Below are 24,089 nucleotides of genomic sequence, written 5' to 3' on the forward strand. Positions count from 1 at the left end.
GGTCCAAAGTATTTGAGGGAGGTCCAATACGTCTACATAACATGGAACCTGTCTTATACTGCACCCGAAAAGACGATAAGGAATTCTTACTTACTGTCACCTGTATTTTTTTAGAAAAAAAATGATAGAACGATTATTTCTATAAGAAAAGAAAGAGTACATGATGAGGCGCAAAATAAAATATTTAGCCTACATCAATCGTTTCTCTGTTAAACAAGTATAGTTTGTTAAGAAAGTCTACAAATGTTAGTCAAGTTTCGAAATTTTCGGGAGGTCCAAGCCCGGTGGACCCCCTCGTGGCTACGCCCCTGAGCATTGCTAACTAGTCCCAAATTCAATGAGGCGTTCCTCATCATACAGTTTTATGTGGAAATTATGAAGAGTATAAAATATACTAATTTTATAAAAGAAATATGTTTATACTAAAATACTATCCACAGAGGAGGGAAGCGATTCTACATACTGACTTATTAATATTTGAATCACAAATTACTGTATAAGAAGCCTCCATTATCAATGTAAGCTAAGAATTAACTTGTAAATGCGGGTCTACTTTCATTTGTTTTCTCCTTTACTAGATATTTTCTTTCTTATTTTGTAATTTTGCAATCACTTTTTTTAATTGTCTTTATATTGATTTGCTTTAGTATGGTCACGTAATTTAAAAATATGAATGTATAAAAACAAATTCCATTTCTTAATTGCTAATGAAATAAAATTTAGAAATCTTATCTAGCGCGAAAAACCCTCTCGTTCACTGGAAACCGTGTTGTGTTGCAGAAGCACTGCAACGACCAGTCCCTTTAACTTCTGAGATAGGGGAAAGGAGACTTAACATTTGCTCCAATTGCCGCGCTGAAGGAATCTGGTCGTTGTATGCTCGCTGCAACGCAATATAAATTAGAGACTCTGTGACGGATTATTTTTCGCTTTTTAAAACGGATTAACGGAACGGACAGTTACAGAAGTAAAAAAAAATATGTTATTTAAAGTGCATATATGCGAGTATTAAAAGTATTTTTTCTGTTCTTTACTACAATTGATAATATTTTTTTTCTTTAAATACTTTGGTCGTTGCGCAACGCTGCAACACTAATATTAGCCGCCACTGGTCTTTTGTATTCTAATTGAAATTTGAATTCTCTGGACTAAGGCAACGACCAGTCCCTTTAACTTCTGAGATAGGGGAAAGGAGACTTAACATTTGCTCCAATTGCCGCGCTGAAGGAATCTGGTCGTTGTATGCTCGCTGCAACGCAATATAAATTAGAGACTCTGTGACGGATTATTTTTCGCTTTTTAAAACGGATTAACGGAACGGACAGTTACAGAAGTAAAAAAAAATATGTTATTTAAAGTGTATATATGCGAGTATTAAAAGTATTTTTTCTGTTCTTTACTACAATTGATAATATTTTTTTTCTTTAAATACTTTGGTCGTTGCGCAACGCTGCAACACTAATATTAGCCGCCACTGGTCTTTTGTATTCTAATTGAAATTTGAATTCTCTGGACTAAGGCAACGACCAGTCCCTTTAACTTCTGAGATAGGGGAAAGGAGACTTAACATTTGCTCCAATTGCCGCGCTGAAGGAATCTGGTCGTTGTATGCTCGCTGCAACGCAATATAAATTAGAGACTCTGTGACGGATTATTTTTCGCTTTTTAAAACGGATTAACGGAACGGACAGTTACAGAAGTAAAAAAAAATATGTTATTTAAAGTGTATATATGCGAGTATTAAAAGTATTTTTTCTCTTCTTTACTACAATTGATAATATTTTTTTTCTTTAAATACTTTGGTCGTTGCGCAACGCTGCAACACTAATATTAGCCGCCACTGGTCTTTTGTATTCAAATTGAAATTTGAATTCTCTGGACTAAGGCAACGACCAGTCCCTTTAACTTCTGAGATAGGGGAAAGGAGACTTAACATTTGCTCCAATTGCCGCGCTGAAGGAATCTGGTCGTTGTATGCTCGCTGCAACGCAATATAAATTAGAGACTCTGTGACGGATTGTTTTTCGCTTTTTAAAACGGATTAACGGAACGGACAGTTACAGAAGTAAAAAAAAAAAATGTTATTTAAAGTGTATATATGCGAGTATTAAAAGTATTTTTTCTGTTCTTTACTACAATTGATAATATTTTTTTTCTTTAAATACTTTGGTCGTTGCGAAACGCTGCAACACTAATATTAGCCGCCACTGGTCTTTTGTATAAATATTCTAATTGAAATTTGAATTCTCTGGACTAAGGTATTTTATCATGACAGAAATCAGTATTTTGTCTTTATTAAAACATTGGAGTCGTAAACGTGTGCAATTTGCTACTTACACGTCATGTCGAGTGTTTCTTCATCTCACTTAACAGAGCAGTCTTAGGGTCGTGGTGTGAGTATTAGTTTCGTAAATTAGGAGTACTGGCTTCGATTCCCGCTGATATACTTAAGGATTTTTTTTCATTTACAATATTGTTACATCTGATATATGATAACATGAGAAATATTCGATTTCTCTGTCTTAGATTTAAAACGACTTTTTCACAGGGGAAATACTAACAACGTATCTACCACATGACGTCACGTGTCTACATTCTTGATTCGTACTCTCCAAAAACGTAAGGTGTTTAGCACAGGATTTAAGAATACATAAGACTCATCCTTATTATGAGTTAAAACTGTGCCTGATGAAAAGCAAACGTTATTGTTTCCTAGCAATTTTGGACTTGCTCCTAACTTCTTCGCTATTACTACTACTGCTAGAAATAATAATATTTTTGCTCGCCATTTCCAATACTTTCCATATATCTGTTGAACCAAAATTTGTAAATAGCTACAATTCTTTTCTATATTCGTATGTATATTTTATTAAAATATCAATATAACGCATATCATACAAATTCTGTTACCCAAAGGAAGGGCGTTACTATGTATCATGACGAAGACAAATCATACTTAGTTTCTGTTAAGGCATCCAAAGTTTCTATTTTCATATCGTCCAAGAGCTGACACTTTCCTTTCCTTCTCTTTTCCTTCCAGACACTAGTTTTTCCAAAGTATCTCTTATAAGTCAATTTATCCTTAGAAAGTGTTGAAACCAATTTTGTTTCCTTTTTACTATGAACTTCAGTATGCCATTTTGCATTTATTTAAGTCTAATTTCATCCACCTAAGTGTCTCTGATTATTCTAGAGATTTTTTAACCAATTATTCTTATAAGTATTTTTTTAACTAAAAGTAAAATGCAATACAAAGAGTGAGCCCCTAAACACGATTGGCTACTGGCGCACATGTACGGATTGCAGCTAGTGTCTACATAAAAACGGAAGGAGAATGTAATTCCCTCTCTATAAGTATGCAAGAACTGTGACGGACGTAGGACGGACGGACTCTTTGGGCTTAGTCCCTGAACGAGTTTCCAAATTCATATGAACAGAAGTGAACCGCTGTAACAGCCCGAAATCTATAAAATCGCCACTAACATTAGGCAAAAGTTAGAAAATATTCGGAATTGGAGAGTAATTTCCAGACCACCAGGACATACCCCCTGCGTGCGTCCCGATAACTACCTAAATGTTAAACGGAAGGTTTCCACTAAAATTTAATGTAGAAAGTAGGGCTACTGAGCTCACAAGAGCCCTAAAAGATATGTTTTTAAGTTTTACGTTTCGTGGCTATACCAGCTAAACTCAAGTAGACGTCAATGATGACAATGAAAGAAACAGTGAAATGAAGAAAGTGAGAGGAAACAAAACCCCGAGAAAACCTACAAACACAGCGTTTGTACAGCACAATGAACGCTGGGCGGAAACTGGGATAGATCCACAGACACAAACTCCAGAGCTGAGCGCTCTACGACTGAAACAACCATAAAGAAAGCGCTTAACATTTTTGTAACATCGTGAACCATGAAATTCACAAAACTTCAGTTATAATAATAATAATAATAATAATAATAATAATAATAATAATAATAATAATAATAATGGTATTAAAATTCTTAAAGTTGTCCTAAAATGTGTCAAAACTTACAGAAAAGTCGTTATTTCAGGGAGAATGTTCGGATCTCCAGGACACACGTCTGCATCTAAGCAAATACTAAACGAAAGCATTCCATTGAAGTTTTAGGTAGAAAAGGCGTAAGTTCCATGTACATTTCAAGGAAAAGTAAGTGAAGTAAAAATAACTAAAAATCACTGAAAGGTAAGGAATATAATGAAATATTTTTTCGGATATACAGAACTAATTGAGCCAGTTAAAGCACAATTGGTGTAACTGCATTTTCTATTAGGAATGTTTTTGTTTGTTCTTGTTATCTCATTACGTGTCCTAAACATTGCAGTGTTTCGTGTGTTTTCGGGATGTTACCAACACATATACTGTTTGTTAAAAATGATAGCAGTACATAGTATTTATGTTGGTAACGCCCCAAAAACACACGAAACACTGTAATGTTTAGGTCACGTAATGAGATAACAAGAGCAAACAAAAAACATTCGTAACGGAAAATGGAGTTACACCAATTGTGGTTTAACCAATTCAATTGTGAAAGCTTTACTACAAAAATACCTTAAAAAGACCATAATTCGATGAGTTTCGAAATACAAAGTAACAAAATAGCATATAGGATTCAGTCTACAGAGCAATTGTTATTTGAAGAATGGGCATAGACTATTTCGAGAATCGAGATAAGACGATATATTTTTATGCTACTCTCCGTCTCGTCTCAATTCTCATGTGCGAAACGAGACAATAATTTCAGTTAGGCTTGAGCCGTCTGGAATGTAAAATGTTAATTCTCGTCTCGATTTTGTTTTGTTTTAGAAACGAGATGAGAAATCCCTCTTCTTGTGGGTAACACTAAACAAAACCGAAATATTCTTGCGAAATGTCACGTTTCTCCTTGTAATCGTATCACCTGAGTGATGATAAGCTCCTAACTTTTAAACTTTTTACGAGATGATGATGATGATGATGATTATTATTATTATTATTATTATTATTATTATTATTATTATTATTATTATTATTATACCTGAAGATTTGATAGTTCAAGTATGAAACACCGAGTATTCAAATATTTGAAAATAATAAAACATTTGTTATCGCAGATCAATCGGTACTAACAATTCTAAAGTTAAAGAAAGTTAAAACCTCTATTTATGCGGAGGTTTTTATCCGGCGGGTGGAGCGTCTTGACCAATTTTTATTTTCCAGGAAACAAGTTACATGTCAAAGCTATTTGGCGCAGCGCACTGATACTTGGTAGACATGATGGGCCTTATGGAGAGTCGTAATGACGCGTGATTAGTGCCATACTAAAGAGTTCAAATAACATATGTTTCTTGCAGGTAGTCAGGCTTTTAGCATGATGCTAATCATACGTCAAAACGACTCTGTACAAAGCGGGATGTCACCGAAGAATGTCAATTAACAAAGAAACAGAATGGTTCAAATATAAGTACAAAGAAAATTATCAAGTGTCAAATAATACCTTTAAAAAGTGAGCGAACAGTTGTTGTTATTAAGGTTGAATAAACACTTTTTTCTTATCCTTTTGAGATACTTTACATATAGACGAAAGTCACAATAATGTCTGTATTGTTGTATAAAAAGAATCGAGGTAACAATTAGCCAAACTAATGTATGTCGTTTCATAGGAGGATACCATTGAAAATCAGGGAAGAATAGAACAGTAGATGTAAAGGCGGACGCTAGACATCGGCAAATTAGTCCGAGAAAGCCGCATGGCTGCTGCCACACATGCTGAGTATCCACACCAGAATTAAAGCAATGCTCGAGAGTATATATGGCAAACACAAGCCACGAAGTTCGGATGTAGTGGGGCCTATTTTAGAAGTCATACGTTGGTAAATACTACATTATTCACAATACCATGCCAACGTTCGTGGCTTTCCCCAAGTGGTAGGGTGCATGAATTGTTTTCCAAATAATTGTCCAATTACAATCTGGTGTTCGTTGCTGACATAGGGGTATAACACTTTGCAGAGTCGAAGCAAGTAACACAGCATATAGTAGTTTTGAGGTCCAATGTTCCGGCGTATCTTCAAAATGCACTGTGGACCATGCGAACGTTAACTGTAAAATGTACGAAGTGCACGCATTTGGAAAAGCGGACATATACGGAATTATTTTTAGGCCAGAGGTGAATCACCCAAATTGAAGCCACTGCGCTGTCTGTGGTGTCGATAACACACACCGAGGTTTCTAAACTTTTGAAATGTTACAGAAACACAACTCACTGATTCTGACTAATTTTAGGTCCCTGAATATGAATGTGATATCCATTTTACTGCATTAGCTCACATTTTTGTGTAACGCATAGTTGCCAGATTTACCATAATAGGGAAAACGAGCTATCATGAAGTGTACCGGCCAATGAGCTGTTTGCGTGCCGAAAGGGAATCAACTTCATTTCGACAGTTGGTCAAGAACGACATTCAGTTTTAAAAATTCTTAAAATTAATTTATTGAATCAAACCAGTTTAAAAAAACTATATATTCTGTTTGTGTATTAGCACTAAAAACTATATATATTCTGTTAGTGTAGGCCTATTAGCATTTACATACACAGAGTAATTTATAAAGTCTAATGTTTAGAGCTGCAAATAACACCATCTGCTTTACTTTTTTCTTTCATCAAATGTTGGGTCCTCTCTCTTGACCGACCAACAATAGTCCCCCATCATTGTAGGGTCCCAACGTCCTTGATATCGAGTTTCCACCGTTCTTATATCCTGGTGAAACCGTTCTCCCATTTCGTCGCTTACATCTGCAAGATTTTCTGGAAAGAAGTAGAGGTGGGAGTGCAGAAAGTGGATTTTCAAAGACATGTGACATCCCAGAGCTTCATATGCGACCAGAAGTTGCTGCAACAGAGCCTCGTAATTTTGAGCTTTAGTTTTGCATAAAAAACCTTTTACAACTTGAACAAAAGCACGCCAGACATTTAACTTTTTGTCGTTTAAACTCTGTTCAAACAATTCGTCATGGATAAGTTTGCGAATATCAGGTCCTGTGAAAACTCCGTCTTTTAATTTACCATCACTTAGTTTTGGAAAACACTGTCTAAGATACTTAAATCCTTCACCTTCTTTGTCCATAGCTTTTACGAAATTCTGCATGAGGCCCAATTTAATATGAAGAGGTGGAAGCAGCACCTTGGCTGGATCGATCAGAGGCTCATACTTGACACTGTTGGTACTGGGCTTAAATGTCTCTCTGGGAGCCACTCTTTTTGTGAAAAGTGTTTCCCTGTGGCTCTTGAGCCCCAGAGACACACAAAAAACAGTACTTTGTAAATCCACCTTGCAGACCAAGTAATATTGCAATAACTTTCAAATCTCCGCAAGTTTGCCAACCATATTCTTTGTAGTTAATACGATTTAAAATGAGGGCGAGATTTTCGTAAGTTACTTTCATCGAAACAGAGTGTGCCACAGAAATAGACGGCAGCTTATTTCCATTATGAAGTAAAACTGCTTTCAGACTGTACTTAGACGAATCTATGAAAATACGCCAATCGGATGGATCATGTTGAATTTCCAATTCATTCATCAGACCATTTATGTCCGTGCATACGCAAAGGGAATATTCCATTCTGTAGTATTCTGAAAAGGGCCCGTTTCTTTTCCTATAGTGAGTGTAAGTAGTTTCAGGAGCCAGTAAATTCCACTCTTTGAGTCTAGTAGATATTGAGTTGGTATCCTCATCGCTTCCTGTAGGCGCTGTAGTATCGATAATTTCCCAATCTTTCGTAGGAGTAGGTACAGGTAAATTTTCTCCATGGGGCACTGGTCTGATCGCGGATTGCAAGTTCGGGTATTCGATGGCACGTTGTTTTTTCTTGTTACTTCCTGTTGTATTCGTCATACAGAAATAGCAATCATCATAATGATTTCCGGGTTCTCTCCATATCATCGGAACAGCAAAAGGCATCCTTCGTTTGGTTCCTTTAAGCCAGGCAGTCAGAGTCGCATAACACATCAAATAACGCACATGAGGGATTCAGCTTTTATCTTGATCACCGATCTTGCAGCCAAAATAAAAATAATATGCTTTCCTAACGTCATCATTTATCGATCTAATCTGTGGCTTAACCATAAATACGCCACAGATATAACAAAATCTGTTCGGTAAGTTTTTACATCCTCTGCGGGAAGAACTTGACATTTTGGACAGGAAAGCGAAACTTAGAGCAACAGCACAACTACTTATTCCATAAAATCACTAAAAGATACTGAAAATCCAGGCAAAGAGTTCTAAAAATACGGTAAAATAAAACTGAAGTTACTGTCATAAAAATTCCAAGTCAATTCTTCCGACAAAATACTTATACACTTGAGAGATTACTTGAGAGACTGAACCACGCAATAACGGCGCAGTCGGCGTTTGTTTCGCCCGCGTCATCGTGCCGTTCATTGTTGCCACATAGACCCTATTTTTTAAACCGGCTTCACTTGTCTAAAAACAAACAAACAAGGGAGGGGGAGGAACACAAGTGTTAAGCATTTCAATGATCCCGTCCTCCCGGTATTCATTGTTATATATATATATATATACATATGCCAACAACAAGGGTTGTCCTATCTGTCGCCAACTGAGAGAAATCTAATTTATTTCTTACTCAAATAACATTGCCAGACCTGTTACTTCGATGACAACTGAAGCCGTCCCTACAAAGTGGCAAAATTGGCAACAATGCATAACGCGAAAATACGAGCTAATGTAATAAAACGGCTATCAATTTCTAATTCAGCATCCTGAAATTAGTCAGAATCAGAGGTTTTCCTTTCTGTAACTAAACTGACGTAGGCCAGTGTAATTCATTGTTTATATTCATCTTGGCTGTGGCCATATATAATGCGAGGCATTTGTAACGGACACTTAAAAGACCGAAACCTCCTTAAGTACGTTGAAGATAAAGCACTTGCCTTTTCACACGAAACATGCTAGTTTTCTAAATGAAGCATCCATAGAGTGAATCAATTTGGCAAGCATATTTTTCTGGCAGTGGAAAAATTCGGCCAATGAACCATAACTTAGAGCTGGCATGCACATTTAAATATTGAATTTTGTGACCAAGCTTAAGAGAGCGCAGCCAAGTATTTGCCAGCTGCATACTCAAAGCTCAAAGTAATAGGTTGCAAATGTGATCGTAGGAATAGGTCGGTACAGCACTGAAAGGAACACCTAAAATATTCTTTTTGGCCGTGTGAACAAATGCTTGTGACAGGCGGTCTGGTAGAAAGGTATGAAAATTGTTTACAGAAATAATCGTTGTTTTCCGCATGTTGAGATGAAGGCCGGTAGCACGAGAGAACAAGTTCACTTGATGTGACGCACACATGAGTTGTTGAGGGGTCGAGTAACAAATAGTCAGATCATCTATAAATGCAAGAAAATGATCATTTAATTGTAACTGGGAAGTCACTCCTACGTATAGGTGACGTATTACCGATATAATTTGGGCAGAAAAATTGTACCCTTGCAAGACCCTTTATAAATAGTCATATGACACATTGTCAAATCCTTTATGAAAATCACAAGCTAACAAATCTACAGGGAGTCCATAAAATTTGAAATAATCTAGAACATCTCGAATGGATGCAAGAGCTGTATGTATGTTCCGTTCAATATGAAGCGCCGTTTGTGCTGAAATGATGTACGGTTGTACAATATTCTTGATACGTTGAGTCATGATAACAGTGAAGATCTTTTTGTCATCTGTATTGAGGTGAGTAATAGGTCTTTAATCTGCAACTCTGGTTTGGTTTCCTCCTTTTCGTAGTAAAATAAGAAGCCCTTCATGCTGATACATTGGACCACCTTGCAATAAAAAGTTATATATATTGCATAGGATCGGGCACACTAAAGGGACCGTGCGACTCTTGACCGTGCGCAGAACGTCCTGTATTTCTTGAAGCTTTACAGGCATGATTAGTTGTTTTCGTTCTTCCCCGAAAAGACTGTGTCGAGTGCTGGCAACAAAGGTAGATGACAACGAATCATTGTATCGCTGAAATGAGTAAAGCTGGGTATAAAATTCCTGAAAATGGGCGTAGGGACCATCAGCTCCCGTAAAGGTTGTTCCCGTCATAGACGTCACCTCTGTGATACATTGTGAGATTTGGCGTCTTAACCTATGTACAGGGGCTGTCCTGAATGAAACCAGACTAAGGCTGTGGAATTGGATGTATTGATAGTAACATAAACTACAACTAATAATTATCAAAATAACACCCACCAGCATCTACACAGCGCTTCCAGCGATTCTGCCACAGTAGATAAGCTCTCTGGAACTCCTCTTGTGAAATGCTGCTCAGGGTCCTTGTAACTGCAGCTTGAACAGCTTCGATAGATTCGAATCGATGTCCTTTGAGGTCTCCTGTTAGCCGGAGGAAGAGGAAAAAGTCACACGGGGACAGATCAGGGCTGTAGGGAGGTTGTGACGCGTAGAAATACTTTTCTTGTCCAAAAACTCCTGCACATTCCTTGCTGTGTGGCTGGGCGCGTTGTCATGGTGCAGGGTCCAGTTGTTGGCGATGTCTCTTCGAACGCGGGCGATTCGTCTGCGGAGTCTTTCAAGGACCTGGACGTAGAAAGTTGCGTTCACCGTCGCTCCTTGTATGATGAATTCCTTGTGGATGACGCCTTGGGCGCCGTGGAAAACGATGAGCACTCGCAAACCGTCTCACTCAACACTCGATTCACATCGAACCACTGTTCGCAGCATACTGAACACTTATGCGTGGTGTTGCTGCGGCCCTCCACTATCTCTCCCGGCAGTTAGTTTCACTGCGCGACGCGAGAGGGCGCCACATCAGAGCTAGTCTAGTTTGATGCAGGACAGACCCTGTATATAGTGGTATATGGAGATAAGTTCCGAAACCATTCTGCCTGCTGTCCCTTCCTTAGCGCACACGCTAAAAGAATGTTTCAATTGGAGCTGTTTTAAGTGATGTTTCACACGTATGATGGTGGTCATATTTGACATATTACTTGGTTGTTTCCAGGGATCACACAAGATAGCATATAGAAATTCAGAAATTTCTCTATATCTCTGAGTTTTTGATTGCCCATACCTTGAAAGAACAAACAAGTTTGGGGGTTGACAAAATACCACCACCATATATTTATGTTCGGGGAAACTGTCTGTGCACGTGTCCACTGTTTCCATCTATCAGCAAACAGTTGTTGTATCATGTCGTCATTTAAAATCTGATATTTAATTTCTTAAAGGTATGACCATACAACCGGAGAATGTTCTGAGGATATCTTAATATTAGCTTTAATGATGAGTGATCCGAAAAGCTCAAAGTTAAATTTTGAATGTCAAAGATACTATTGAGATATTCTTTTGAAGTAAAACACATATCTAAGCGAGACTGGACTCGCACCGACTTATATGTGTATTGATGATTATGATGAAAATTTAGCCAAAAATCTCTTAGACATTGTTGGGCGACGAACTTTTGGAAAGCTAAACATTGATTAAAAATACCAGTTGTGTCCTGGAGGACATACGACAGTTTGTGTCAGCAAGAAGAAGAAGCGGGTAACGTTTGGTGGGTAATAGTGTAACAAAAAGCGCTCGATGGCCACACGTTGTGCTGTTCCAAAAGGCCCGTAGACACAGAGGATACATAAATTGTGTACGACAGAGCTAATCGCTCTACAAGAGGAGGATAGTTGTATATGTGAAGCTACCAGTCCCCTTTTAAATAAAATTGCTGTGCATAACACGTTGGAAGCTACCTTCGTTATCGTTGTATAATTGTAAACAAATGATAAATCACTGAAAGTTAGTTCTTGCAGTCAATAGATGTCACAATCTTGCTAGAGTAAGAACCTGTTTATTGGTTGTGCTACTAATAGAATTAATGTTCAAGGTCATATATGATCGTCCACTAACACAAGCTATCATCTTATAAACACATATGACACAAGCTAAAGCATGTTTCAAAACATCTATCCAAGTCAGTGTCCTTGCATGAATATAGCATCAAAACGTCCAACCGCAATAACCCGAGGCGATTAATAGTAAAAAGAACACAATCGTAACTCACCTGTGTATGTATGTGAACAAATTAAAAAATATTGCTCGGTAGTGTATGCCTCTGATTATGCAATAATAATAACAATAACACCAATAACAATGATCATATCACTGGTTTGCCAAGGTACGGCAAGAAACAGAAGCATGTTATAATTACAAACACCTTAGATGCCTTCTTGCTGTATAGAGCGCTTATCTAGACACAATTTCGTACACCATATTCTCACAGTCAACATCCTAAAGGTTACCTTGAGAACCACGTTCTTTTGTTTTTCGTTTATAACGTGTTTTATAGATAATATTGGCGAAACACTATGTAAGACACTATTGGCGTCACTATAAGGTGGAGGATGGAGCGAGACGACAGATCCATGTTAACAACATGCTTATCCGTTAGCGCCACGATCGTGTGTTGTGGAAGAACTGTAGAGGTAGTGGATAGGCATCAGTCATGGGTGCGGTCTTCGTTTGTGGTATTATGCACATTCTGTTTCTTTATGTAGTTAACTTCCGTAAGTAGGGTTGGGGCTTTGAGCACACTAGCCATAGTTTGGGATTTTAGCATTAGCGATGGAAATTCTTTGGCAGTGAGAGCGGAAGGTTCTGGGACGGAATTCCGCGTATCAGCTACACTGGTATCTACGGAAATGGAACTTCGGCCAGGCTCCGAATTTGTTTCAGGTAACGTGGACACTTTTCGAAGATCAGTCATCACTGCTGGTTCAGTGCCTGGGTTCATAAGACGAGCTGGGCGCAGGCGCTTCGGATATACACAGCTATACTTCCACACGTCCGCTTCGTTCAACCGCCTGTAATGAAGTCCAACTTTGTCACGGAGGCAATGACCAGTGAACCACCACCACTACGCGGTTAATGATTCGTCTTTAGCTTGTTTAAGTTAGGTTTCTTTGCCTGCACTTACAAATTTCTACGTTATTTTTCTTCGTTTCAAAACATCTTTCGTATTTCTTCTATGGTGATCTAAGTCAATATTTTTTGGCATAATTTATATTAATAACTTTAGTTGTTTCTAAACCTTCGATTCACAATTTTGTTTCTTCTCTACACTAAACTACATATATGACAATTAATTCTCATACTCTGAATTTTGTTTCAAAGCAGTCGCCATTAACTGGTAAAGGACGTATGTCTCCATTATACAATGGTCTTTCGCAGGTCAAAATATATTTCCAGAGGTAAAATATCCTCTATTCGGATCTCCGGAAGGGGATGGCTTGGGAAGAACTATTGGACTGGAAAGTAACAATGTGGGGAAGATAGATACGGAAAGAAAGACATGCAAGAGCAAAAGATTTTGGATAGGGACATGGAACGTACTTGCTATGTTACATGGAGATAAATTAGAAAATCTTAAAAAGAAAAAAAATGAAACAAAATAATCTAGATTTAAGAGGAGTTTTTAAAGTTAGATGAGAAGGTAATTGGACAACGAAAGATACAGAATGTTTTAATGATGTAATGAAGAAGGTGGTCATAATGGGGTAGGAATAATTCTTGTTAAGCGCTTAAAAGAGAAGGTAGTGAAAGTAGACTGTGTTGATGATAGAATTACGATGTTAAGACTTAAAGGAGATAAGAAGGATGTAGTAGTGATACAGACAGATGCAGAGACGACTTTGCACACGGCTGAAGAAGTAGAGGAAAACTCTGAAAAAATAGAAGAAATTATAGATAGGGAGAAGAAGGATGTGCGTGTAATTGTAATGGGACATTTCAATGCAGTTGTGGGAGGAAAACAGGAAGGTAGTGTCATAGAAAAATGTGGATTAGGCAAAGAAATGCAAGGGGAGAGGGACTCGTCAATTTCTGTAGACAGAATTCCCTAGTAATTGATAAAAGGTGGTTCAATTAGCACAAGAGAAGTACATATACATGGAAATCCCCAACAGACGGCGAAAGATATCAGATAGACTATGTTATAATTCAGGACAGATATCGGAATAGCTTGAAGAACTCGAAGACCCTTCCCGGGACTGACAGTTTCCCTGATGTGCTCGCCGAAGTTGATATTCAACAGAAAAATGCGGGAAGAAGAAAAGTAGGCAACAAGATGTTGAATACTGAAAAATTCAAAAACGAGGATGTAAGAAATATTTTCATTGAGAAATTCGAAGGAAAATACTCAAACGAGGAAATAATATGTGCAGGTAGTAACAAACGGTGGGAACATATTAACTTTGCTTAAAGCAGGTTGTACAGGCAGTAGTGGAATACCGAAAACAAAAAACTGCCAAGAAACGATGGGTTACAGAACAGTTGTTGCAGAAAATGAGGGAAAGGAAGACGTGGAAACAGGTTGATACAGAAGAGGGCAGAAACATGTACAGGAAGTTAAATAACGAGTTGCAAAGGGAAATAGACAGAGCAAGGGGGGAGTTTTTACAAAAGACAATGCGAGGAGAGGAGAATTAGAAAGAGTTAGGAAATGTACAGGGAGGTGAAATCTGTAGAACTCCAGAGGAAACAAGGGGGTATTACGATGGCAGTAGAAATTAAGACTGAGAAGTTAGTGAGAGAAGTGGTCTTAGGAAGACGGAAAGAATGTATTGAGGATTTACATGATAGTAGGAATAGACTATGTGGCCTAGATGTTGAAGTAGAAAATGAAGTAGGTGAGGATGATAAAGGGTTTAGTATTCTTCAGGTTGAGTTTGAGAAAGCTATATCCGAGATTAGGAATGGAAAGGCAACCATGATAGATAATATACCAATCGAATTCATTAAAAATATGAAAGGCAAGGGCAACAAAGAATTGTTCCGACTCTGCAATGAAATATATGAAACAGGAGAATGACCGAGAGATTTCCTGAGGACGATCATGATACCGATATCTAAGAAATCGAACAAAAAGAGATGTGAGAATTATAGTCTCTTATCTCATGCACCAAAAATTGTGCTTCGGATTCTGAACAGAAGATTGTATAGAAAAACAAATGAAAAAGTTGAGGAGGAACAGTTCGAGTTCAGGAGAGGTAAGGGCGCTAGAGATTGAATTGAATTGTTAAGGGTAATGCGTGGAAGTTTTATAGAAAAAGAGAAAGAGGTGTATGTGGTATTTATTAATCTAGAAAATGCTTTCGACCTTGTAAATTGGGTATTGTTTTTGGAAGTTCTAAAGATTGTTGGGTCGGAATGGAAAGATCGAAGACTCATGAGAAGCTTATAAATAAGTGTTAGAATAGGATTGGAAATGACAGAGGAGAGTGTAATTGGAAGGGAAGTTGCACAGGGATGCTCTCTCTCACCTACATTATTTAATATGGCATTTCAGTAGGAGGTAGAATGATTAGATGATATGACGCTTGTTGCAGTATCTGAAAAGAAAATCAATAAGATTTTAGAAAACTTGACGAAGGGCTGTGAAGAATATGGGAAGAAAATAAATGTAAGCAAACCAAAGACATGGTGATTGGAACGAAGGGATCGGTGTCAAATATAAAAGTAGGAGGGAAGAAAATAAAACAGGTGACTAGTTTTAGATACCTAGGTAGTATTATTAGTGATGACATGAAGTGTAAACGTGAAATAAAAGACGGATAGGAATGGCGAAAGAAACCTTTAAGAGGAAGAAAATACTATTTTGTGGGACCTTGAATAAAGAGTTGAGAAAAGAATTCATAAAATGCTTCGTGTGGAGTGCTGTACTGTATGAATCAGAAACATAGACATTACTCAAAAAGGATGAAAATCGACTGGAAGCTTTCGAAATGTGAGTATGGAGAAAAATGGAAAGAATTATCTGGGTCGAGCGGAAAACAAATGAGAGGGTGTTAGATATGGTGGGGGAGAAAATATCAATTTTAATTTATTAAGAAGAGGAAAAGAAACTGGTTTGGACATTGGATAAGAAGGAACTGCATCATTAAGAAAGTGCTAGAGAATATGGTGGTAGGAAAGAGGAGGAGAGGGTGAAGGAGACCACAATTAATGTACGATACGAAAACAGAGAAATCGTACATGAAGACGAAGAGGTTAGTGGATGACCGTGGAGCATGGAAGCCTCTGAGTTGCAGCAAGATGCCATGCCAATAATGATAGCATATCTAAAATGATCAGTTTCCAATACATTTTTTAAAATTTAAAATACAATAATAAAAACCTTTTTTCTGAAAATTTTTACCAAGGACACTAAATCATTGGACTACAAGTAACTAAAACAAACTTTTTGAAAATAATGAAAAATGGTATTTATAACCTATTAATTTTTTCGAAAATAGTATGTGTTTATTGAAATAAACATTTAAAGAAAGCTAATTTCATTTTTCTTTTCTTCTTTTGTGAATTTTAAGGACGATTTTAAGAACTTCAGTGTCATTTTAAAGGCAACTTTTTACAAATTATTAACTCAACAAAATTTGGACTCTGTTTGTTATTTAGTTCTATTCAGCGAAAGAGTTTACGTACCGATACACATTTTGTCTTTTTAAATGATACATAATAAGAAGATATTAGTAACCCAATAGTTTATTGTATTGCAGAACATTCTTAATATAGAATGTTAGCATTCTTTGGCACAGTGTACCTGATATTGATAAAGAGAGTAAACATATATCCTGTCATAATTCCATGAAATAAAAGGAATATTTCAGATACACTACATCCTGTCGTCATCATAAATAGCATGCGTCAAAAGACAAATGCCATACCAAGCGATACATACATCCCGTAATGATATTCTAGAAGCTTCAGACAGAAAATCTGTTTATACCAGAGTTTATGGCATCACATGACGTTTAAGTTCTTAACGCTGGTTGGTTTCTTAATGTCTGTATCCTCTTATTATTGGCTAATAGCAGTGTGTTAAAGAGTCCAATACACAAGTGCCGTATCACTTCTTGTATACATTATTCTTGAACACTCTCTCGGTGCTTTCCATATTTCTGTACTAGCAAAAGATATAGGTAAGTCACAGCTATTTTTTCTTTTCCTACTTTAAACCTCATTGTGCCTCTTATAGTAGCTACGTTTTAAAAACGTATTATGCTTTCTTGTTATTTGAAATAATTAGTTGAAAATGGTTGAAGTTTTAATTTTCTTCTGATTAAAATTATGTATAAACAAATACTAGTTCTAACTCGATTGCGTTAAATAAGGTAAACAAAATTCCACTCATGTAATTTAATATTATTAATGTATAATTCTTACAAATGTATGAAGTTCAATGCCGAAGGTTTTCAACATTACGTAGAATCCGATCTGATAAAGACTACTGTTTAACCTTATCTAGACAGGAAATATTGTATATAAAATAAATATGAAATGAAATGAAATCCTTGAGTTTTACGTCCCACGGTTATGCCGGTTAGGCTAAAGGAGACGGTGATTATGAGAAATGAATGAAATGGTGGAATGAAGAAAGTGGGAGGAAACGGGAGAACCCCGAGAAAACCCACGCACACGGTGTTTGTCCACCACAAAGTTCACTTGGCGGGAGCAGGGTTTGAACCCGGGACCCCATGCACCAGAGGTGAACGCTCTACCACTGAGCCACCGCGGCCCCATATAAAATAAATAAACTTACCTTCTTATATAAATAGATTTTGAGTTATAGAAGATAATGTTAAATTAGTCCGCTATTGTGAAAGATCATTTAAATTTAGAAAAAATAAAATAAAACTGTTGAGGACATTGACAGTTATAGATATTTTGTGCTCACTCTTATTATTTTTTTTTTGTTTAACTAGATGCATAGCCCTAGGTTAGATTAGGCACATCGAAATGTGTTATCCAACGTTTAAAATACGTCAAGAATTACGTCAAAAATAAAAGAGGAATAGTCCAATATCTTCCCTTCACATTCTAAACTTTCGAGCAAAACTACTAAAACTACAAACCTGTTTACTGTCCGCAAACTTTCAAAACTTTTTGAAGGGGGTGCAGAATTTATGTTGTTTGTATAATCTTGGAATTATTATAAATGCGTAAAAACAAGATGAAATATTGTATGTTCAGATGTACGGTAAATGAAATTTCTGAAGATCTAATATATCTTATTTTGTGTTGCTTTGTAATTATGACTCTACATTTAGTTAACTTGCGAAGGTAATAAACGTACGGTTTGTCTTTCAGGGAATACATGATGAAGCTGACCAGAGTAGTTCTTCTTATTACGAATATTTACTTCAAGTAAGACATAATTAGTAATTATATCTAGAATGTACTTTTACTTGTTTTAGAAGCGTTCTAAATTAAAATTAATATTTTACGAAGTCATTTATTTATTGATTTATTTATCTATTTCTTCTATGAGTGCAGTAACAACTAGAATGCAAATAAATTTACGTTTGCCCGTTAGGTTGTTTGGAAATAAATGGCCAGTGTACACAACGTTTCCATTGAAAGCGTGCCTGGTTCCGAGTGTACTGGAAAATAACAAACATGAATATTTCCAGTTTAATATATTGCAAGGCAATTGGTACACCAAAAGAAGTGCAAATGTGGGTTTATTGGGTGTACAAGAAGTGTTCATTCTATTCACCGATCGAAAAGGTGAAAATCACATGGACAGCTTAGTAACTTACCTACGTATGCCTGTCTCCCTCAAAGGAGTTTTCTGCTGTACCTACACACGATTATGACATTGAGCTTCTTCGTGTCTAAGCGGTTAGCGTACGCACTTTTGGCGTAGGAGGCCCGGGTTCGATTCCCGGTGGGAGCTCATGTGGTTCGGATTCCAGTAGGTCAGGAATCAGTAGGTCCACGTCTCATATAGCCTCGCTGCTGAACGGGACGTTAAACTCAAAATCAACTTAACTCAACGATTATTACATTACTGCAATCAATCTAAAAAGTCTTGGTGCTCAAACACCTGTTGTGAAATGCGTCGGAGCTTTCTTATTGTGTTATTCTGAATGTTCTGAATGCTGTCAAGTATTTTACATTTTAGGGTGAATTTCAGTATATGGAGCAGGAAAAGTCACACTGAGCTGGATATAGTGAGTACTGTGAGATGCTGTACGACGGGGTGTTGTTTATGGTGTGAAGTCAGACACCATTCCTGAAGTTAACACAGAGCATTGTATTGTGATAAACGTTACTATTCTGATACCCACTTTACCAACAGTTTATGACGAATATATTTGTGTCACCTCTGTAGCACAGCTAACTAAACTTCCTTTCTAACAATTGGACCATGTGGAACTAATTCGTGATGCACGATCCTGCACAAATCAAAAATACAATCAATATCAATTCTATCCGCTGTCAGAACTGTCTTCTTTCTGGGTCTCAAGACTCAAGGTGACTTGCATTGGAACGATATTACCTTTGTTTGGGGATTGTACCACTGGCGTCTCTGGCATGTAATTTTTTTTGGGGGGGCGGACATAACAGAAAGTTATTTACATGGTACTGCCTAGCCCAACATGTTTATTATCTTCGATTCCATTTGTTACCTTTCTGCTTACCTTCACGGACCCCCTGAGGTATATCAAGAACTGTTATAATCGCTTAAAAGCCTGAATATTATATTCCAAATAAATATAAAAATATTATTTATATCTTATTATCTCGTTAGTAATAAATTAGAATAATATGTTGAATATTTTGTACTTCAAAATATTGGGGGGACGCGTCCCCCTTGTCCCCCCACCAGAGACGCCCATGGATTGTACTAGTAAACCCATGATTCATCGCCTCATGATACTGGCCAGGAATCGTTAGTAGTTGTTTCCTCCAGTTCTTTCTGATGATAACACGGACATCCGTCTTCCCCTGTGTGAAAATGCTTGGCACGAATTTCATCAATAGACGCCACATCCATAAAACTTCGTGTAATATTTGTTAATATGAACCGATGGAAATGCTAAACTTTCTGCAATTCCATGGACGGTCGGAAATTGGATCTCACACGTTAGACAATTTTTTACTCGTTCTGACTCCCGAATAGGCGATTAAATTGGGAATAATTTTCCAGAAACATTTTCCAAGTTTGGAAACGTTCAAACCACTGGAAGGTCCTTGCGCTACTCATTGATGCATTTCTCAAATGGAATTTCGATATTTCAAACGTCTCTGTAGCTGTTTTCACAAGTTTAAACCAACACAAAATTTAACACAAATCCTTCTCTTTGATAACCCATTTCTCAATCTGACACGAATTTCAAAACGCACTACAGGTATTCATATGTCACTTAACGCGTCCAGAGTCAAGATAAGTGATAATGCTGTCACTTCATCATGAGAATTTGATACACGTTCCTGCTTATGTGTTCCGAGCTTCAGATAATATTTTGTTTAAAAATAATGTGGATGTTAAATGAACAGTGCTTGTCTTGAAAATTTTCATACCAGAGCAAGCGTCTCAAAGCGAATTAAGCCATAGTACGCACTTTAAGGATAATTATGGCTCTTCAAATGCATTAATAGAGACAAACCCCTAAGTTTAGTTTAGTAACATTGAAGTAGCTTATGAATTTTAATGTATCTATTTTAAACCATTTTGGGTTACCCACATCAAAGAGAAATATATCTGTGAAATTATTACTATTCTAAAATAAAAATTCGAAACGCACGTAAGTGTACGTTTCTTTGCCGAGAGAGACCTGGGATCGATTCTCAGTGGAAGGTCATGTCGTTTGGATTCCATGTTAACGTTCAGGTTCACTTATGATATAGCCTTACTGCTGGAAGGGATACTATTATCATTCAACAATAAAACATATAAATTGTTAGTATTTCGTCTGTTATTGATTGTTTTGAAGTAAAGCTGGTTGTGTTTCGTTAAATAAAGAGAAGTAGTAAACAAACTTGGACGTAACTTTATGCCGCTCTCCTTTGAAACTAAAATCTGGATATGAAACATATGAATCGTTTGTGCTTCGATAGCTATTAGTTGTTTTGGTGAACAAATAGTTTGTTTTGAATAACGTTAAAGCATGTGAAGGAAATAAACTTTGGTGGGTAGCTTAACACACTGACCTCAAGTGTAAATTAGGGTTCGGAACACAAATTAACAATTTGTTTCTTTTCACTAGCTCCTGACTAATTAAAAATACAAATCGTTTGTTTCGAAAGCATTACAATAGGAATAAATGTTATGAAAATAAACTTGGGTTGCCAAGTTCACACTGGACTCTTAAAAATGGAATTTGAAACAAATTGTTTGTTCTTTGATTTAATTATGGCTTTAAATTATTTTTCTTGGAGAATATATGAAACACAGATTCGTACGCTTGAGACAAGCCGAGTTTGTAGGTAAGTTCTATAGTGGCTATATGGTTAGCATGCCCGACTACAGCGTGAATACGGGTTCAATTCCCTATGGAAGATTGTGTGATTTGGATCCCACATTAATTTGTAGATCCGCGTCTTACGTTGTATATAGCTTCAGTCCTGAAACAGACACAAACAGCAAGGCAGATAGATTCCGTACTTGCTATGCCACTTCGGTTCTTTGAAGAAAATAAATGCATATTAAAGAAAAAGCTGGAGAGCAAACTTCTTGGTATCTCTTCATATTTAAGCTCAGAAATAATGCAATATCAGATATATGATGCTCTACAAAGTATCTCTTCCATTCGCTTAGTAAATGTATTTTGCAAATTTTAAAATCAGTGGTCGAAGTGAGGAGGTATGCGGTGGTATGCCATACCGCCTCTGGTTTTTCAGTGGTGTAGGCATGCCGCCTCTGGTTTTTAAATGATAAAGATATACCGTCACTGGAACTACCTTTAATAAATCCATTTTTATACACAGTAATTGATGAATAGCTTAGCACGTGAAAATATTTTATTTCTTATGTAGAATAATTTCTAAGTTGACAACACCGACTTTAAATTTATTTTCCTACCTTTGTTTTTAAAAATGAGATGCCTTCAAAGTTCATCTAGTTTATATTTTGATGTGCCATATTGAATTGTTTCTTTCTTATGTATGTGTTTGTGTCTTTTTGCCTTAATGCATATAAATGTCGTGTTTTGAGCATGGGCGGATTTAGGGACTGTCTGCTGTGCTGGCAGAACTTCCAGGGATTTAAAATATCCTTCAGTCGAGTGGGGATCCGTGAGTTTTCCCGCAGGGAATTGTTAATATAGGAGAATATTTTTTCAGAAAATTATTGTTGGGGAATCAAAGTCTTTCCATGTCCGCCTCCGTAACTACAGAGAAACTCTCCAATGATTTTCAGCCATTATGCTCCAATGATTTTTAGTCATTATGTAAATAGAAACGCGATCTTTTAGGCAACATATCCTGACTGTATTTCAATATTTAAATAGCCGGCATGTCGAGTCAAAATCGTTAAAAAAGTACCGCCTCTGCTTTTTTTCCACTTCGAACACTTTTTAAAATAGTAGAACTAATAATACAAGCAATAGTTGAATTAATGATACACCGCGATATGTGATTTCAAGTTAAGTATGCTTACGTATAATATTTTTATCATGCATGGTTGAATTATGATCCGTCTAGATTTGATCCGATTCGCCCATTACCTTAATAAACATGACCCTACTCAGCAACATAACCTGCGATTTAGGTGGGTACGAAAACAGAAACGACCTGCATCACGTGCGAGAATTTCGAGATTCATTCCGGGTGATTGGTAGGGAACGGAACTTCATGTGCTAAAAAAACTCAGAAATATTTATTTATTTATGTGTTATAAATTTTGAAAATATGTGATAAAACTAGAAAAATATGTGACAAAAATAAAAATATTGGTTAAAAATTGCTTACAATATGTTAAAAATTGCTTAAAAATCATCTTATATTGCAATAAAGATCGCTACAATTCTCGCATATTTGAAACACGAAATTTCACTAACACTGAAATTGACCTTTTCCTTCACCACTTCCCCTTCCAAAACACGCGCAATTTTACACAATGTTTAAAAACTTAGGTTTATTTAAAAAATGTCTGTAAATTTAGACATTAGCACTTGTCCGTTAGCTCCAGGAAGTTCTTTCAGTTAGGGATGGTATCGAGACGAGACGAGACGAGACTTTGTACAGTTTCGGTCTCGTCTCGGTTGATAAATAACGGTCTCGGTCTCGGTCTCGTCTCGAGTAAAAAATCACCGTCTCGGTCTCGGTCTCGTCTCGGTCAACAGATGCTTGTCTCGATCTCGGTCTCGGTCTCGAGTACCAAGTCTCGGTCTCGTCTCGAAAGTCTCGAAAGTCTCGAAATAAATAGTGTGAAATTAAAATAGTGAAAGTATTATTCTCGTACAGTCTGTCGTTTCCGCTTGTTTTTTCCTTTCATTTTTGACTTAGAATTATGGTATGGTATACCTCTTCATAGCTAATTTGCTCGTGCTAATGTTTTCCATGCGTGTATTTCAGGTTCAATGATCAGTAGGTATATCACCCTAAAACCCTAATAGTAACCCATATTTCACTTTCAGGAATAGACTTTGTCTGATATAGCCTCAGTACTGCCTATACAATTAAACTCTATTAATAACTCCAGTACTCTACAGTAGTTTATTTCCTTCCTTTGAATCAGAATTGTTCAATACCTCCTAACGGATAACGCAACACATACCAGCACGAATGTATTTAATCGTACCGAAATTGAAACTTTACAATTTCTCATTTATTATTCAATACATTCTGCTTTTACTGTCAATTTCAAAACAGAATATAACGTTCATTATCTTAACAAATAGGGTAAATTATTACTACAATGTATTTTGCTTCAAATTGATCAAATGTTTTATTACCGTTCCATATCTCCGTGTTTACCTGACAATTTATAACACGAACGTCCTGAAACTTGTGGTGGGAGCTACTACACTCATCTTTGCTATGTGAGGTCTCGAGTTGGATCACATAACAAGTTAGATTCAAAGTCCGATGTTTCGCATAGTTCGCGTCTCATTTTAAGTGTATTCTGTTTCTTATACAAGCTCATAAGGTCGTAATGCAATACATAAGCACATATCCAGTGCCGTAACATAGATTAATCTTATTCCTGAGCTCTCCGCGGTACATGCAATCTTCATTCGAGAAAACTAATCGTGTGTTCAGTATGTTGAAATTTTATAT

The 24,089-nt window shown here is 36.8% G+C and overlaps 1 long non-coding RNA gene across 1 annotated transcript in view; it reads left to right on the forward strand.

Annotated features, from left to right (window-relative positions):
• Positions 1–24,089, forward strand: part of LOC145674592 (uncharacterized) — a 203,693-nt gene that overhangs the window by 56,819 nt on the left and 122,785 nt on the right. The window contains exon 2 of the long non-coding RNA XR_014128991.1: positions 18,171–18,227. This is a non-coding gene — a long non-coding RNA (uncharacterized LOC145674592). The remainder of the gene's footprint in view (positions 1–18,170; positions 18,228–24,089) is intronic.

This window comes from Thermobia domestica, chromosome 17 (assembly GCF_964235325.1).
Source record: "Thermobia domestica chromosome 17, izTheDome1.hap1.1, whole genome shotgun sequence".
Classification (NCBI taxonomy): Eukaryota; Metazoa; Arthropoda; class Insecta; order Zygentoma; family Lepismatidae; genus Thermobia; species Thermobia domestica.